The following is a 16,228-nucleotide window of genomic DNA, read 5'->3' on the forward strand; positions in this document are numbered from 1 at the left end:
ACAAATCGCTTAGTATCAGACTTAATGTGCACCATCATTTTTTTTATTTTTTATTATCAATAATATTTATAAAACTTTCTTAATATTTACCGTGGGGATCAAAAGTTTGGGCATCCCAGGTAAAAATTTGTATTAATGCGCATAAAGAAGCCAAGGAAAGATGGAAAAATCTCCAAAAGGCATCAAATTACAGATTAGACATTCTTATAATATGTCAACAAAAGTTAGATTTTATTTCCATCATTTACACTTTCAAAATAACAGAAAACAAAAAAAATGGCATCTGCAAAAGTTTGGGCACCCTGCAGAGTTAATATCTTGTACTTCCCCCTTTGGCAAGTAGCCAGCCAAGAGTTGCCAGCCAAGAGTCTTTCAATTCTTGTTTGAGGTATCTTTGCCCATTCTTCCTTACAAAAGACTTCCAGTTCTTTGAGATTTCTGGGCTGTCTGTTACAAACTGCTCTTTTAAGCTCTATCCATAGATTTTCAATTATGTTGAGGTCAGGAGATTGTGAAGGCCATGGCAAAACTTTCAGTTTACGCCTCTTGATGTAATCCCCCGTGGATTTCGAAGTGTGTTTAGGATCATTATCCATTTGTAGAAGCCATCCTCTCTTTAACTTCAGCTTTTTCACTGATGGCATCAAGTTAGCATCCAAAATTTGCTGAAATTTTATTGAATTAATTTTTCCTTCTACTCGTGAGATGTTCCCTGTGCCACTGGCTGCAATACAACCCCAAAGCATGATTGATCCACCCCCATGCTTAACAGTTGGATAGAGGTTCTTTTCATTAAATTCTGTTCCCCTTCTTCTCCAAACGTACCTTTGCTCATTCCGCCCACAAAGTTAAATTTTAACCTCATCGGTACACAGAACTTGTTTCCAAAACGCATCAGGCTTGTCTATATGTTCATTTGCAAAGTTCAAACGCTGATTTTTGTGGTGAGGACATAGAAGAGGTTTTCTTCTGATGACTCTTCCACGAAGACCATATTTGTACAAGTATCTCTTTGTAGTGGAATAGCGTACCACAACTCCTGTGTCTGCCAGATCTTTCTGGAGGGATTGTGCAGTCAAACGTGGGTTTTGAATTGGTTTTCTCACAATCCTTGCGAGCTGTTCTGTCTGATATTTTTCTTGGTCTTCCAGATCTTGCTTTAACTTCCACTGTTTCTGATGACTGCCATTTCTTAATTACATTCCGGAGGATATTGATATCTGAAAACGTTTTGCTATCTTCTCATAGCCTTCTCCAGCTTTGTGAGAGTCAACTATTTTCAGTTTCAGATTTCTAGACAACTGCTTAGAAGAACCCATGGTACTGATTGTTGGGGCAAGGTCAGATGAGTCTGGGCATTTTAAACCTTTGAGATTAACATCACCTGGTCTTCCCAGATGATGATTGAGAACAATCCATGACACTGGCAGGTCTCAGCTTTGCAAAGGGGGCAGTGCATGCTATAAATTAAGCAGGGTGCCCAAACTTTTGCAGACAACATTTTTTTTGTTTTCTGTTATTTTGTAAGTGTAAATGATGGAAATAAAATCTAACTTTTGTTGACATATTATAAGAATGTCTAATCTGTAATTTGATGCCTTTTGGAGATTTTTCCATCTTTCCTTGGCTTCTTTATGCACATTAATACAAATTTTTACCTGGGGTGCCCAAACTTTTGATCCCCACTGTAATTATTTTATATATTTTTTTATATTATAAAATGTATTATTTATTGGTTTATTTAATATTTTATATTTAATATATATTCAATAATATTTATTTAAATGGGTACTCTCTAAAACTAATTTTTACTATTGCACTCCTTATGGAAAAAAATAAGTAAGGTGTCATAAAATATGACAATCTAGATGGTTAAAATTACACCAAAAATAATAAGGTCTGGGTATGTGTCTTAACCCCTTAAGGACTCAGCCCATTTTGGCCTTAAGGACAATTTAATTTTTACGTTTTCATTTTTTCCTCCTCGCCTTCTAAAAATCATAACTCTTATATTTTCATCGCCAGACTAGTATGAGGGCTTGTTTTTTGCGCGACCAGTTGTCCTTTGTAATGACATAACTCATATCAAAAATGTATGGCGCAACCAAAAAACACTATTTTTGTGGGGAAATTAAAAAGAAAAACGCTATTTTGCTAATTTTGGAAGGTTTCGTTTTCACGCTGTACAATTTACGGTAAAAATGACATGTGTTCTTTATTCTGAGGGTCAATACGATTAAAATGATACCCATTATTACATACTTTTCTATTATTGTTGTGCTTAAAAAAAAAATCTAACTTTTTAACCAAATTAGTACGTTTATAATCCCTTTATTTTGATGACCTCTAACTTTTTTATTTTTCTGTATAAGCGGCGGTATGAGGGCTCATTTTTTGCGCCATGATCTGTACTTTTTTTTGACCACATTTGCATATAAAAAACTTAACACATTTTTTTTATTTTTTTTTAATAAAATGTATTAAAAAAAAGTAGCAATTTTGGACTTTTTTTTTACGTTCACGCCGTTCACCGTACGGGTAGATTGACATTTTATTTTAATAGTTCGGACATTTACGCACGCGGCGATACCAAATATGTCTATTAAATTTATTTTTTACGCTTTTTGGGGGTAAAATAGGAAAAAAACTGACGTTTTACTTTTTTATTGGGGGAGGGGATTTTTCACTTTTTTTTTACTTTTACATTTTTTTACTTTTCATTTTTTTTACTTTTACATTTTTTCAATAGTCGCCATAGGGGACTATTCATAGCAATACCATGATTGCTAATACTGATCTGTTCTATGTATAGGACATAGAACAGATCAGTGTTATCGGCGATCTTCTGCTCTGGTCTGCTCGATCTCAGACCAGAGCAGGAGACGCCGGGAGCCGGAAGGAGGAAGGTGAGGGGACGCAGCAGCGCTGCGGGCGATCCGATCATTCATTGAAATTTCGTACTGCCGCAGATGCTGGGATCTGTATTGATCCCGGCACCTGAGGGGTTAATGGCGGACGCCCGCGAGATCGCGGGCGTCGGCCATTGCCGGCGGGTTCCTGGCTGCGATCAGCCGCGCATGACACGGGCATCGCTCCGATGCCCGCGGTTATGCACAGGACATAAATGTACGTCCTGGTGCGTTAAGTACCACCGCACCAGGACGTACATTTACGTCCTGCTTCCTTAAGGGGTTAAAGTGGTACTATCACCAAACAAAAAGAAAAATGGAGGGGATTTAAAAGCAACTCCCCAGTCAATCACACTAAAGATCCAAAAATTCTGTATACCAAATATAAGTCTAGACCCCTTGCTTAAAGATCCAACGCATTTCTGTTCAATCAGAACTTCATCAGGGGTATAGGAAGAGCAAAGGTTAATATATTCAGAAAATTACACAAAAAGGTGCCAGAACATATGCAAATAAGTATTTTCATGTAAGCAGCAGTAGGCCCAGATGTCAGTAATTGCAATAAAAACATTTTTTTTTAAATCACAATAGGGGTATACATATGTCCCGCATCAGACGGGCGCTCTGTCACTTCAGAGCCACTCTCGGCACCTCGTTCATATCTAGTAAGTACTGCTTCATATTCGTTTATTCTAGCAGTCTGTTTGCCCCTGGTCATTCTGACCCGTCAATTATTGATCATACGGTCCTCCCATTTAGGCAGCAGATGTATGGCCCTTAATCTTTCTATGTGAGTACTAAAATCCTTAATACTGCACCACGGACAAGGTAAGCACCGACTTCATATTTTATTACCGAGTGCTGCCTTTCTTGTTGTTTTTCTATTTTAGGGTAGATAACTTATATGGTCTCCTCAAAGATATGTAGGAGGAGAAGAATCCACGGATATATTTCCTGGCATCTGGCATCGTCCAATTGGCAGGCTATCAATCCTGCTGGGGAACTATACATACATATGTATACCCCTTTGTGATTTTTTTTTTATTGCAATTACTTACATCTGGGCCTACTGCTGCTTACATGAAAATACTTATTTGCATCTGTTCTGACACCTTGTTGTGTAATTTTCTGAATATATATTTATTGACCTTTGCTCTTCCTATACCCCTGATGAAGTTCTGATTGAACAGAAACACGTTGGGTCTTTAAGCAAGGGGTCTAGACTTATATTTGGTGTACAGAATGGATCTTTAGTGTGATTGACTGGGGAGTTGCATTTACACCCCCTCCATTTTTCTTGTTTGGTGATAGTACCACTTTAAGACACATACCCAGACCTTATCATTTTTGGTGTAATTTTAACCATCTAGATTAAAAGTTATATTTTATGGCACCCTACTTAGTTTTTTCCATTTAATGTGATCCATAGGGTTTATATTATTGGTTTACGTATAACTCCATCTGTATACGTGATTTTTTGTTTTGCACTCCTTATGGTAAATAAATAATTTTTCTAGTGTACTTTGTTTAAAAAAAAAAAAAAATTTTTATTTGTGTTTAATTAAAAAAGCTGCCACTAGGTGTCTCCCTACTTGTCCAGATCCCATTTCCCCCCTGTCTCTTGCACAGACTTTGGACTTTGCTGGCCTGGCAGTCTGGAGTGCTGAGGGTGTGTGTGCAGCCTTAGCCAATCATAGCTGATCTCACACTGAACTGCTCTGGGCTGTGTGTAGCAGAGTGAGGGATGAAGTTCTCCCCTGTATGGCTTCAGATGATGTCACACCTGCTGGGAAACGCTCCTTCCCAGTCTGTGAATCTGACTGAGACTGAGCAGAATAAACAGAGCAATATCAAGGTAGAAAACTAGAAAATAATAAAAATAAAGGCAGGGGGTGGTTTATCATGATGGGGGCAGCGAACTGGGAGGATTATAAAATGTAACAAGATAATGAGAGGTACTCTTTAACACAATACTACATTTCAAAAAACATTTTAGAAGACCCAGTTCCCAGGCTCTGACCATACAGGACATGCTCCATTTCAATAGATTTCTAGGCTTGAATGCCATTACTACATTGAATGCGATCTGACCACAAAAGCCGAAAACCTGCTGAATTTTTGGTTGCAAATGACAAATTGCGACTGCATTCACATCATGATTTCCCAACACATCCCACCTACGTTGGCATTCTGTAAAAAATGGGATGAGGACGTATACAGGTGCAGGCATGGATCCCATGGACTTCAACATCGCAAACATAAGTCAGCTGGTGACTGCATTTGGGTAATTTTTCAAACATATACAGCAACCACTGTGTCTCCAGCTGTTGCAAAACTACAACTCCCAGCATGCCCGGACAGTCGTAGGCTGAGTAGGCTGGAAGTTGTAGTTTGACAACAGCTGGAGGCACACTGGTTGGGAAACACTGGCTTCAAGGTGGTCATAGAGGTGATTTATGTATATACGCATTTTCCAAACAATGTGTCTTCAGCTGTTGCAAAACTACAACTCCCAGCATGCCCGGACAGCCATTGGCTGTCCGGGCACACTGGGAGTTGTAGTTTTACAATTTCTTGGCGACCACTGCTCTAAGGATTTATTCACATGTTTTTGGGCTGCGTTTTTACATAATTTTGGCAAAAAATCCTCTGTCTGACCTCACTGTACACTCATATATATATATATATATATATATATTTTTTTTTTATTATTATTATTATTATTATTATTATTATTATTATTATTATTATTATTATTTTATTATTTTATTATTATTATTTTATTATTATTTTATTATTATTATTATTTTATTATTATTATTTTATTATTATTATTATTATTATTTTATTATTATTATTATTATTTTATTATTATTATTATTATTATATTATTATTATTATTATTATTATTATTATTTTATTATTATTATTATTTTATTTTTTCTATCTCTGATGTTTGTTTCGCAGCATTTGCTGAGAATATTTCTATTCTTCAGGGATTTAGTGTCACTAAGTGCTGTAGTCCTTTTGTCATTCAGTCCTGTATTTCAAGTTTGGTTATACTTTTGTTTTTGTATGTGACTGTGTAGAATGAATAGTCGGTGAACTAGGAAGTAAGTGTGCATATATTTACATGTCATGAACTGGTGCCAGAAAGTTAGACAAGATTTGTAAATGACTTCTATTAAAAAAAAATATTTACCCTTTAGCAGCTGTATGCTACAGAGGAAATTCTTTTATTTTTTAATTTATTTTCTGTCTTGTCCACAGTGCTCTCTGCTGACACCTGATGCCCGTATCAGGAACTGTCCAGAGCAGCATAGGTTTGCTATGGGGATTTTCTCCTGCTCTGGACACTTCCTGATACAGGCATCAGGTGTCAGCAGAGAGCACTGTGGACAAGACAAAATTCAAAAAGAAAAGAATTTCCTCTGTAGTATACAGCTGCTAAAAAGTACTGGAAGGATTAAGATTTTTTTTAATAGAAGTAATTTACTAATCTGTTTAACTTTCTGACACCAGCTGATAAAAAAAATAAAAATAAATAAGTTTTCCACCAGAGTACCCCTTTAACACCCTTCTGCCTAAATGTCAGAATCCGATAAAGTAGAAGGAACAAAAATGGACGATAACTGAAATATTGCTTAGGGCTGGGTTCACACACTGTAAAATGAAAACCAAAAACCACAGTAACTAGGTAAAACAAGCATCAGGGTTTTTTTTTTTGTTTTTTTTATTATTTTTTTTTCTTCCCCCCCTTAGCATAGGCTATCCATGTTAGATCAGTGGTGGTCTGACTTCTGGGACTCCTGAGAATCAACACAATAGGACTAAAATACCAGGCTAGCCACTGTAAACTATCTAGATCAGTGGTCTTCAACCTGCGGACCTCCAGATGTTGCAAAACTACAAATCCCAGCATGCCCGGACAGCCGTTGGCTGTCCGGGCATGCTGGGTGTTGTAGTTTTGCAACATCTGGAGGTCCGCAGGTTGAAGACCACTGATCTAGAGTATCAATGACATATTGGAAGATCACATTAACCTGATTAGCGTGTGACTAAATAGGCTCATACTGCCTCCTGCTGACAGCTCCGCTATATCTTGATCCAGCATTCCCCCAGCAGGGGGCAGCAGAAATATATTTATGAATAGCTCTTAAACCAGCACAGGAGTATTCTTACATCACACAGGAATTTCTCGTACATGATATTCCAAAAGAGGCGTTACAAAAACAACATTATTCTCAAAGAGACGGGAGAAAAAAAAATCACATACTACATTACTTTACAATGCAATTTACTGCCAAGTAACTGTAGAGCAGGGTTTCCCAACCAGGGGGCCACCAGCTGTTGCAAACCTACAACTCCCAGCATGCCCAGCATGAAGGTCTAAATGTTATATAGTTTGAATCCCATGTTATAAGCAGATTAGTTGGCACTATAAAAGAACATATTCCATACTCTTTATTCGGGAAGGGGGGGGGGGGGGGGGGGACTGGAAAAAGAAACAGTCCCCATAGGTGCACATGTTGTGGATTTGACAGGCAGAGACCCCATGGCAAATCCATAGCCATTTATAGTACAATACAAGTGGATGCGATTGTCGCAGGTTCTCAATGCACATTTAACAATGCAATTATTAGAACAATGGATAGTGAAAGGTTAAAGGGGTACTCCAAAGGATAGGGGATAAGAGGTCTGATCTCCCTGCTGCACCCGGCGTTCGTTGAGAGCAGTGGTCTTCAACCTGCGGACCTCCAGATGTTGCAAAACTACAACTCCCAGCATGCACGGACAGCCGTTGGCTGTCCGTGCATGCTGGGAGTTGTAGTTTTGCAACATCTGGGAGGTCCGCAGGTTTAAGACCACTGGTTTAGAGCGTCAGGTGCAGCGCCGGAGCCTTGTGACCTCACGGACGCGCCCCCTTAATTCAAGTCTATGGGAGGGGGCGTGGCAGCCATGACACGGCAGTGATGAAGTTTGTTCCGTGCACCAGATGTCTGGGGTGCCGCAGATGAGATCGGAGGGGTCCCCAGCAGCAGAACCCCCGAGATCAGACATCTTATCCCCTATCTTATGGATAGGGGATAAGATGTCTAGGGGCGGAGTACCCCTTTAACCTGTCCTATACTCTCAACCTGCTGTCTCACGGTCGGTTATGTTAAAGCTACTACATTATGTTCTTTGTTGTCACAGGTTTTACCATAAGGTCAAGACGCTTATTCAGGCGACTGCTATCACAGATGGTGAGCAATGGCCAATATTTGCTTTCTGGGTTTACCTTCACTATCATGTGGTGTGTACATTCAGGGACACATGTAATCATTATTTCTGACACTCAGCAAAGAGGGTAATAAATATTAGGGGTAACCAGAGTTGTCAAATGCTTAACACTTTTATACATAAAAAAAAAAAAAAAAAAAAAAAAAAAGGGACCAGACAAAACAGCTCAAAATGGAGGAAAAAATAAATAAATAAAAAATAAAGACAAAAAAATGAAAACTGAAATAAAATAAAGGACAATCACTCTGAGATCCACAAGCAGATTATGTTGCTATCTATTGAAGTCAATGGGTTCCGCTTACGGATTTACCGTTGTGGAATTCCAAAGGCGGGAAAATTTGTTACATGTGGCCCTACCCTTAAAGTCTTTGGGAAGCGGCTGTCCGTGCACATTGTATAGACAAAAAAAAAAAACTGCAGTTATTCTAACATTGGGATTATTGCAGTATTTTAAAACAATGGCCCTCATTTACCTATTGCAAACCCGACAGGTTTTGTCGGGTTGTGCGCCAGATTCTGTCGCATTGCGCCAGAAATTCTGTCTGCGCCAGAATTGAGAAAACCTCGACTAACTCTCCATTTTGCTAAGAAAACCTGAAAAGGAGGAGTGGCTACCAGGGAAAGGGGTGTGGTCTCCGAAAAGGGATGTGTCCCCGACATTTTCACAAAAACCCAACATATTTACTAAGGTTTCCACATAAAATGTGGTGGATTTGAGCTGAGGAAAACCCTACAGATCAGAGCATGTGTAAAAAAAAGCTAAATGTAGGGAAAGTGGAAAATGTAGGGAAACCTTAGTAAATACCGTGGAAAATAAATTGTCGGGAATTAAAACCCACAAAGAAACCTACACAACACTCTTAGTAAATAAGGGCCAATGTGTGCACTGACGGAAACTTTTCCAAAAACTTTAACACATTATTTACATTTTTTTGTTTTGTTTTTTAAACTAAGCACTTTTTTCTTTTTTAAAGGGAACCAATCATCAGATTTTACCCTATATAATGCTTGGCAAAGCGTTATATAGGGTAAAATCTTTATTTTCACCATTCCCGGGGGACGCTCCTGCCTCCAGGGATGGTGAAGATAAGAAGTTATAAACTAGTCACCGCCGCCGCCGTAAGTAGTCACTTGGGCGGGGAACTCTTCTCATCTACTCCCGTTCTTCGGCCGGGAGCGACGCCCCCTCCGCTTGATTGATTGGGCCGTGTCATTGTTCCGCTCACTGAACAGACGGAGCAGAGTGATGACGCGGCCCATCAATCAAGCGGAGGGGGCGTCGCTCCCGGCCGAAGAACGGGAGTAGGTGAGAAGAGTTCCCCGCCCAGGTGACTACTTACGGCGGCGGCGGTGACTAGTTTATAACTTCATATCTTCACCATTCCTGGGGGCAGGAGCATCCCCCGGGAATGGTGAAAATAAAGATTTTACCCTATATTACACTTTGCCAAGCGTTATATAGGGTAAAATCTGATGATTGGTTCCCTTTAAGTCTATTTTAAAGCAGTTTTTTCATTTTATTTTACAATGTGTGAACTTATCTTTAATCTTATCACCCTGTGTATTCAATATAAAAATTATTTATATTTCCCCAAAATTTTTTTTATTTCTATTAATAGCCCAGAAGTCACGTTATTGGTAATCAATTTTGGTCAATTTGAAAATGTCCTATTAAGGCTTAGTTCACATGTATTATAGTCCATACATACAAAATATTTCATTATAGTTTTTGTTCTGTTTCGGTATAGACCAAAACACTATGGGCCTCATTTACTATTTAAACTGTTGGCTTTTTACTAGTGGGAAATGTTTCAGACTTGCAGGATTCCTCTTTATTTACTATGGGGATTCACAGATTTACAAGTTGGAAACCTTTTCTGACCAGCTTTTTCTAGGTGGAAATTTCCGCCATTTATTCACAGGATTTTCTGTGAATTCAATAGCAAATAGGCTGGGTTGTGAAACCACGCCCCTTTTTGTTCAGTCCCTCCCCTTTGCGACAGACCACACCCTTTTTCAGCTTTTCACAATGTAATGTCGGGTTACCCGGATTTTTCTGGTGCACACTGTTGCACACTGCGCCTGAGACACGTCTCGGACACTATGCTCCAAAATAACTGAAAAATCCGACAAAAACGAGTGGGTTTTAGCTTAGTAAATGAGGGCCTATGTGTGAACACAGCCTATGTTTGGATTTGCATAAGATTTATCATAACCTGTGTAGGGAAAGAGGGGTGCAGTTGCCCATAGCAACCAGATTGTCAGATTGCTTCTTGTTTCAGAGGACTTTTTAATAATGAAAGATTCAATGTGGTTGGTTGCTATGGTGCCGTTTTTGGACAAAATCTACGAAAAATTCTTTCCCCTAGGAGTCCACGGGAGAAAAAAAAATTCCATTAAAAATGCCATGTGGGTTTAGCGTCAGTTTTTTCTGGCATGCTTTTTTCCCACCATTTCTTCAATAGAAATCCTTCAGTCACAGGGTCAAATAATCACATGACTTGTCATGATAAAAATGCAGGGGGGGAGGGGGGAACACTGAAGAAAACCCCACAAAACTAAAACCCACTATTTTTGAAAAAGCAACACAAAAACTGCATCTTGGGTGTGCAAAATAACAGGTAAAAAACAAAAAAAAAAAAAAAAAAAAAAACACACAAGCAGAAACTTTACCTGAGGCAAGTAAAGTAGGCCTAATTCAGATAGGTTGTACATTACATTTTATGGGTTTAATAAGCATAAAAAAATTACTTTACCAATTTAGCAATAACAAAATAGAGTTGGGATTTTTAAATAACCACGGAAATTAGTCAGAAAGTATGAACAGCCAAAAAAAAAAAAAAAAAAAAAAAACAATTTCCGGAATCATCTGGCACGAAAATTCAAATTCCGGCCTCCACAGAAAGAATTGGCCTGTCAATTCTTTCTATGGAATCTGCTCGGAAATGCACTGTAGTCTATGGAGACGGCACATCTACGAGCGGTCCTAGTGCTGGCATGTTATGCCGGAGCCCGCTGCTTGCGTTAAGTTTGCCGGAAATTTTTATGGCAGACATTCTGCCATGTGAACATAGCCTAATAGAAACAGATAAAGCTATTGGTTAAATAGTTCAATTTCCCTATATGCACACCTCTATTGTAAACAGGGTCAGACAACTGTTGGCCAATACAAAGCATGTCAGGCTGTAACCACAAAAGAACCTACACTATTTCCATCTTCAGGAGAGTAGTAATAAAAAAAATGTTCATAATTATATATATATATAAATATATAGCAACAGGAGAATACAGCAGCACACTGCTAGCACAAAGATATAGATAAAACATGAGTAAATAGATACAACATGAGAAGCTATTCAGCTATGGTGCAGTAATGAAATAGTGAGATACTTAGCTTGCAATTTGGTGGCCAAATAGCTTGGACCGTCCCACCACGGTAAGGTGATCTCATTGGGACGGACCCTACACTATGAATATGCCTCTGTGTGAATAGATCAGCAGGCATTGCAGGATCTGGAACATCCAAATCACCTTATATACACCTGATAGAGGTGGGTGGGGTGCAAGAACCAACATGGAGGTAGCCACTCCCCCATATGTGTAATACAAACAAAGAATAAGTTGGCCAGCACTACTGATTCCAAACTATTATACGGACCTAGCTAAGTATCTGACTATTTCATTACAGCACCATAGCTGAATAGCTTCTCATGTTGTAGCTATATACTCATGTTTTATCTATATCTTTGTGCTAGCAGTGTGCTGCTGTATTCTCCTGTTGCTGTATATTTAGCCCAGCAGCCTGCACCTGTAAGCCAGGTCCGTATAATAGTTTGGAATCAATAGTGCTGGTCAACTTATTCTTTCTTTGTGTGTATATATATTATAAAAAGAAAGAAAAAAATATATAATAATATATATATATATATATATATATATATATATATATATATATATATATATATATATATATATATATATATATATAAATACACACACACACACACACATTTTATATAAAAAAATAATAAAGTATAATATATATATATATATCTCACACAGGAAAAAACGTCCGGCACTCGGGAAGATGCAGGTAAAAACTTGTCAATGGCTTTATTCACACGCTTAGGCAGGACACAATCTGACGCGTTTCGCACACACAGGTGCTTAGTCGTAGATAGACATACACTCAATAATGCGAGTTAAAATACACATGAGTTTGGTCACATGACCACATGAATCTTAATTAAAAACAGTTGGTTACAAAACATGGCATTGGGAATCATGATCACATTTAGTCGTTCGGAGAGAGTTCACACAAGGATGCAGGCAGTGCGGCTTTAAATTTCAAATTTAGATTAACATTTAAATTTCAATCTTAAATGGTCTAAAAACTGGTTTATAAATACTACCGATATTCATATTAATTTGGAGGTACCGAAATAAATAATTAGAACTATGCCTGCACATCAAGATCTGAAATATTCATATATAAATCAATAACCGCATAATGTGCATCTCACCGTGTGAACATCCCCCTATAATTTGCGACAATTCAAAATTTATTATATATGCACGAGAAACGAAGAGTGCATATTGGACCGGGAACTAAACATACGTGATTAATAATAAATTGTATACATCAACTATATTCTCTTATTCAATTTATGCACACGTTAACATTAAATCCAATCTTTTATTTAACCCTTGCGGGTATCTTGTTCCCAAGAGGAACATCCAATGTGCCTCTCTATTGTATAATTTCTTCCTAAGATCGCCTCCCCTAGGTCCTAAGGTGACTTTTTCTACCCCCAATACTCGTAAATGGGTGGTATCCCCTGAGTGGGACTCCCTAAAATGACGTGACAGCATAGACATGTTTGTTAAACTACTTTTAGCATCCGTAATGTGTTTCCTAAATCTCACTTTTAATGAATTACCCGAGCATCCTACATACTGCAAATTACAAGCAATACATGTTGCTACATATATAATGGATTTAGTATTACAATTGATATACTCGTGTATATTGTATGCCCTATTTGTTGTACAAGACGTTACGGTATTTGAATTTACCATGTGTGTACATGTGATGCATCTAGTATGACCGCATTTGCGATTACCTATGTTCCTCAACCAGTCCCGGTCCTTTACACTTTCCTTTTGACTAGTAAATAGACTAGGTGAGACTCTGGTTCCAATAGTGGGGCCTCTCCTGGACACAATAGAAATACCTTCTGATAATAAGTCTCTTAATATTGGATCTGTTTCTAGTACCGGAATATATCTGTTTATTATTTTCTTAATCTGTCCAAATTGAGTACTGTATGATGTCACGAAAAATGGTGGTCTATCCTTATTCGGATTTATATTTTCATTTTTGATTGTGTTTTTAACTAATTTGCCTCCAGCCTTGTATGAGTCCCTTCTATTTTGATGCCTACTGGAATAAGATATTAGATCCTCGTGCCCCCGTCCCTCTATTCTTATTTCTGCTTTTTTTAATATTTTTTCGCTATAACCCCTCTGTTCCAATCTAGTATGAAGTTCCTCTGCTGCAATTTTAAATTGTTTCTCACTAGAGCAGTTACGTTTTATTCTACATAATTCGCCATAGGGAATATTGTCCAGGACATGTCGTGGATGGCAGGAGGAGGCCATTAAAATAGAGTTAGAGGCTGTATCTTTTCTATAGGGGCGAATTTCTATACCATCACACCCACTAATCAGCGAAATGTCCAAAAAATTAATTGTATTTTTATCGAAATGTGAGGTAAACCCCAAATTTAAATTGTTGTTCCCAATATACCTAACAAATTCCGAAAATAGTGTCTCCGTGCCCCTCCAGATTATTAATAAATCGTCTATGTAACGACTGATCCAGTGTATATTATCATAATATGGGTTTTTATCACTGAAAATGAAGAGCTGCTCCCAATGAAACATGTAGATATTTGCAAAAGAAGGGGAATATTTGGCACCCATTGATGCTCCCCTGGTCTGCAGGTAGAAACCACCATCAAACACAAAGTAGTTGTGTTTAAGCAAAAACTCTGTGGCGATGGTGATAAATTCCCGCAGACCAGGGGAGTATGTGCTGAATTTTTCCATATGGACGGACAGAGCCTCCAGGCCCTTAGACCAGGGAATGCATGGATATAAGCCTATAACTAGTGTTGAGCGGCATAGGCCATATTCGAATTCGCGAATATTCGCGAATATATGGACGAATATTCGTCATATATTTGCGAATATTCGCATATTCGTTATATTTTTGTCTTATTTTCGCACTCGCGAAAAATCGCGCATGCGAAAATTAACATATGTGAATATTCGCATATGCGAAAATTCGCATATGCTAATTTTCGTTTATGCGAATTTTCGCACGTCAGTCTCACACAGTAGTATTAGAGCCTTCTTTACACCACACAAGCTGGAAGCAGAGAGGGGTGATCACTGTGATGTGTACTGTGAAAAAAAAAAAAAAAAAAAAAAAAAAAAAAAACTAATATTCGTAATTACGAATATATAGCGCTATATTCGCGAAATTCGCGAATTCGCGAATATGCGATATTCGCGAATAATATTCGAATTGCGAATATTCGTGAGCAACACTACCTATAACATCACAGGTTGCCCATGACAACTGCTCATCCCACACAATTTTTTCTAAGATATTAATCACATGCTTTGTATCTTGTGTGAACGTGGGGGTGATTTTAGTCAGGGGTTGGAGATGGTGATCCAAATGTATTATTACAGCTTACTTGCTTGCAGAAAGAAAATGCAGTTGTTGATGATAGTCGGAATAATAACTACCGCTCGGCCAACCCGGGTTTCTATCCTGTCGCCTCCCGTTCGGAGGCGCTAGATAGATTCCAGGAGTTGGTCGAGCGGGACCTAGTGAAACTTAATGAACAAGTGTCTCGTGATAATGCTTATGATAATCTAAATAAAAATGAACGTATAGCATTGAAGGAATTATCTGAGAACAAATCTATTGTGATACGTAATGCTGATAAAGGTGGAAATATTACTGTTCTGGATTCAGGGTTATATAAACAACTCAATGAGGATATGTTATCAGACACATCAACTTACCGTAAATTAAAAAATGACCCCACTAAAACGTACCAAATGGAACTTAAGAAAATATTGGAAGAGGGTGTAGCCCTGGGGGCAATCAACAAAAAACTGGAGGAATATCTATCTATAGAAAATCCAGTTACCCCAGTGTTCCACTCACTCCCCAAGGTGCACAAAGGTGTATTTCCACCTCCCCTTCGACCAATAGTTGCGGGCATTGGATCGTTGGGTGAGCGCCTTGGGGAGTGGGTGGATCACCATCTCCAACCCCTCACTAAAATCACCCCCACGTTCACACAAGATACAAAGCATGTGATTAATATCTTAGAAAAAATTGTGTGGGATGAGCAGTTGTCATGGGCAACCTGTGATGTTATAGGCTTATATCCATGCATTCCCTGGTCTAAGGGCCTGGAGGCTCTGTCCGTCCATATGGAAAAATTCAGCACATACTCCCCTGGTCTGCGGGAATTTATCACCATCGCCACAGAGTTTTTGCTTAAACACAACTACTTTGTGTTTGATGGTGGTTTCTACCTGCAGACCAGGGGAGCATCAATGGGTGCCAAATATTCCCCTTCTTTTGCAAATATCTACATGTTTCATTGGGAGCAGCTCTTCATTTTCAGTGATAAAAACCCATATTATGATAATATACACTGGATCAGTCGTTACATAGACGATTTATTAATAATCTGGAGGGGCACGGAGACACTATTTTCGGAATTTGTTAGGTATATTGGGAACAACAATTTAAATTTGGGGTTTACCTCACATTTCGATAAAAATACAATTAATTTTTTGGACATTTCGCTGATTAGTGGGTGTGATGGTATAGAAATTCGCCCCTATAGAAAAGATACAGCCTCTAACTCTATTTTAATGGCCTCCTCCTGCCATCCACAACATGTCCTGGACAATATTCCCCATGGCGAATTATGTAGAATAAA

The 16,228-nt window shown here is 38.4% G+C and overlaps 1 protein-coding gene across 3 annotated transcripts in view; it reads right to left on the reverse strand.

The window, feature by feature from the left end:
- The window catches only part of PRKCD (protein kinase C delta), a 93,429-nt gene that overhangs the window by 34,769 nt on the left and 42,432 nt on the right, over positions 1 to 16,228 (reverse strand). The window lies entirely within an intron of this gene.

The sequence above is a fragment of the Hyla sarda genome, chromosome 6 (assembly GCF_029499605.1).
Source record: "Hyla sarda isolate aHylSar1 chromosome 6, aHylSar1.hap1, whole genome shotgun sequence".
NCBI lineage: Eukaryota > Metazoa > Chordata > Amphibia > Anura > Hylidae > Hyla > Hyla sarda.